We start from the raw sequence: 4,146 nt of genomic DNA, 5'->3' as shown, positions 1-4,146 counted from the left end.
CTGTGTCCAACAGTTATTACATATATCAAACTGAAATAGCTGTTGCAAAAACACCAATTTTTATAAAACATTAAGCTTAAGATTAATAGGGGTGCCCAAACTTTTTCATATAACTGTATATATATATACACACATCTATAGCTGTATACAGTTGAAACCAGAAGTTTACATACACTATATAAAAAGACACATGCATGTTTTTCTCAATATCTGACAGGAAATCAGAATTAACATATCCTGTTTTAGGTCAATTAGGATTACCATCATTTTTAATATTTGACAAATGCCAGAATAATGAGAGAAAGAGAGAATGTTTTAAGGCATTTTTATTACTTACTGCAAAGTAAAAAGTTTACATACACTAAGATTACCATGCCTTTAAACAATTCTGGACTGCCCATATGATGATGTCATGGGCCTTCCAAATGGACAATGACCCAAAGCATACTAGCAAAATGGTAACAAAGTGGCTTAATGATAACAAAGTCAATGTTTTGGAGTGGCCATCACAAAGCCCTGATGTCAATCGCATTGAAAATTTATGGGCAAAGCTGAAAAGGCAGGTGCGATCAAGGTGACCTACAAACCTGGATCAGTTACACCAGTTTTGTCAGGAGGAATGGGCTCAAATTCCGACAAACTATTTTGAGAAGCTTGTGGAAGGATATCCCAAACGTTTGACCCAAGTCATTCAGTTTAAGGGCAATGGTACCAAATACTAATGAAATGTATATAAACTATTGACTTTGCAGTAAATAATAAAAATGCCTTAAAACATTCTCTCTCTCTTATTATTCTGGCATTTGTCAAATATTAAAAATTATGGTAATCCTAATTGACCTAAAATGAGAAAGGTTTATTCTGATTTCATGTCAGATATTGAGAAAAACATGCATATGTGTCTTTTTATAAGTATGTAAACTTCTGGTTTCAACTGTATATTGTGACAAAGTCACTGGCAAAGTACTGGAGGGGAGATATGTTTCACTGATGCTATTAGCTTCAGTGATTTGATACCTAGAAGTTAGCACAAGCGCGCTAAGCGTTGAGAGGGGTCAATCGGCCATTTTTAATGGGCTAGGTTTTACGTGAACAGCTGTAGAGCAGGTGGGAGGCTGTTCACCATATCTCCATCCTGGGGTGTGGTCTAGGATATAAAAAGCCAGCCTGTTGAATCATGTGTTATTCAGTGTATCTGGAGAGGCTAGCTCCTGAGAGAGGAGCTTGTGTTTCTATAACCTGAACCGTGTATTGTGCTAAACCCTGAGCAGCCAGAGTCCCGCAGATGTATGGAAGGGTCGTGTTTGATTTGATGAACTTTATGTTGGTTTATGTCATTTTTAATAGACCAACAAAATATTTAAAGAGACAGTGTTCCTGAATTTACCTCCGTGTGCAGCTGAGTGAGCTGATCTACCACAGGTGTTGTAGAAGTGTGGGCAGCGTTCCCAGAAAACACGTGTGACTGCTACAAGAGTTATTGCATGTCCTTGGTGAAGGCGGCCACAAGCCAGCAAGTGACGTCAGACAAAATGGGGGACCTACTTAAACATCTGGTGCAAGCACAGCAGCAACAGCAATTGTTAAAGCAGCAACAACTGGCACAACAGGAAACTAGTAAGCTGCTTATGCAGCAGATCCAGCTCCAGCAGCAGCGGCAACAGAGCCGACACCGACAACAGCAGCAGCAGATCGACAGCTTCAATGCCAAGGTCAGTGGACGAGTTTTCCATCCGGAAGGCAGTAAGGAGAGCCCTGCAGAAAATGACCCCAGGGACGACGTAGAAGCCTTTTTGACTGTATTTGAAAGGGTCGCTGAGAGGGAGAAACCTTCGCCAGAGCAATCGGCAGAGGTGCTGGTGCCATACTTGATGGAGGAGCCCCAGAAGGCCTACTATGACTTGACCTTGCAAGACACCAAGGAACATGGCAAACTGAAATTTTGACACGCTTAGGGGTGAAGATGACAGGGCGCAGCTGGTTCACCACTGGGCGTATCACCGTGAGAAACCCCCTCACTCCCAAATGTTTGACTTATTGCACCTGGTCCAAAAATGGTTGCAGCCAGAATCCTCTACCCCTGCGCACATGGTAGAGCGAGTGGTGATGGACCAGTTTGTGCATTCCCTTCCGAGGCTGATACAAACTTGGGTTGCCCAGGGTGATCCCCGGAACGCCGATGAACTGTCCGGACTGGTTGAGAGGTATCAAGGGGTAGAGAGTTCCTTGGGAAAGCAGCCCACTCCATACTGGGGGTCCCAACAGAGGGTGGATGCCCAAAAGGGGGTTGGGTGTCCAAGATCCAAAGGGGCAGGGGATGTAATGTCGAAAGTCCCTGGTGGAAAAATTATATGCTGGAAATGGCCCGGGCCATATAGCCGCATGTTGCCCCTTGACCTCTGAGTAAATGGACTGTAGCCTGGGACGAATCTGTTCTTATTATGCATATCCGGCCTGCAGTGTGAACTGTCCACCCAGTAAAGGCCCACAGGAATGTTACGTATTAATAAATGGGGTGCTGGTGTCTGGAATCTTGAACTCGGGAAATCTGGTGACCCTGGTAAGGGCCACACTCCCCCATCAGTTGATCCCTGGAAAGCATGTGGGCGTCTGCTGTATTCACGGGGATGCCAAGAACTCCCCCGTGGCCAGAGTGAATATAAAAATGAACTGTGGGGGTGAGTTCCATGAGGTCGGAGTGGTTAAAGACCTGCTTCACCCGGTGATAATTGGGCTTGTTTTGGGACTTATGGAGAAAGGCAGAGGTACCCAATGACTCAGTCAGGAGCCAGTTCAACCCAAATGAATCCCCATCGCAGTCGGAAGTGGATGAATTCCCCCTGTGTGGCCTTGCTGGGGACGAGGACGAGATGGGAACCGATGAGGCCGAGATTCCTGAGTTCGGGGTTTCTGGGGGGAATTTTGGGGCTGCTCAATTGCATGATCTTTTGTTAAAAAGTGCATTTGACAATATGAAGGTGATAAATGGGGTCGCTCAAGAGACGGAGCAGACACCAGGTTTCCACATTTCACTTTAAATGAGGAGCTGCTGTATCGGGTCACTAAACTAAGAGAGGAAGTGATAGAGCAGTTGTTGTTACCGGGTCCCTATAGGCTTAGGGCATTAGACCTGGCCCATTCTCATGTCTTGGGTCGGCTTCTGGGAGTAGACAAAACTCGAGAGCGGATCCTTCAAAGGCTCTACTGGCCTGGATATAAGAGGGGTTGTTAGCTACTGCCAGTCCTGCCCTACTTGACAGCTAACTGCTCCCGCATCTCACTTCCGAAGTCCCCTAGTGCTATTGCCTATTATAGAGGTCCCTTTTGACAGGATTGCCATTGACCTTGTCGGGCTCTTGGTTAAGTCAGCCAGGGGGCACCAATATATCCTGGTGGTGTTGGACTATGCAACTCGGTACCCGGATGCGGTACCACTGAGAAACTCCTGCGCCAGGAATATAGCCCGAGAGCTAGTTCATATTTTCTCCCGGACGGGCCTGTTAAAGGAGATCCTGATGAACCAGGGAACTCCGTTTATGTCTAAGATAATGAGGGAGTTGTGTAAGGCTCTCCAGATTACACAGCTCCGGATGTCGGTGTACCATACTGGTGGAGAGATTCAATACGACCTTTAAATCTATGCTGAAGAAGGTTGTGGAGAAGGATGGGTGAGACTGGGATTGCTTACTGCAGTATCTGCTGTTCTTCATTAGGGAAAACTCCCAGGCCTCTAAGGGATTCTCACCATTCGAGCTTCTATATGCACAGCACCCTCGGGGACTTCTGGATGTTGCGAAGGGGACCTGGGAAACAGAGGTTACATCCCATCGGAGCATCATCGATCATGTGGCCCAGATGCAGGACCGGATCGTGAGTGTGATGCCGATTGTGAAGGAGAGCCTTCTTCAAGCACAAGAGGCCCAAGCAAGAGTTTACAATTGGGCCGCAAGGTTGAGACAATTCAGCCCTGGGGACCGGGTATTGGTTCCCACTGTCGAAAGTAAATTTCTGGCCAAGTGGCAAGGGCCATATGAGATGTTCGAAAGGTTGAGTGACGTCAACTACAAGGTTCACCAGCCAGGAAGAAGAAAGGCGTACCAGGTGTACCACATCAACCTGCTTAAACCATGGCGACACAGAGAACCG

The sequence above is a fragment of the Phyllobates terribilis genome, unplaced genomic scaffold (assembly GCF_046119375.1).
Source record: "Phyllobates terribilis strain yellow unplaced genomic scaffold, ASM4611937v1 Scaffold_4__5_contigs__length_816908805, whole genome shotgun sequence".
Classification (NCBI taxonomy): domain Eukaryota; kingdom Metazoa; phylum Chordata; class Amphibia; order Anura; family Dendrobatidae; genus Phyllobates; species Phyllobates terribilis.
This window is presented reverse-complemented; position numbering follows the sequence as displayed.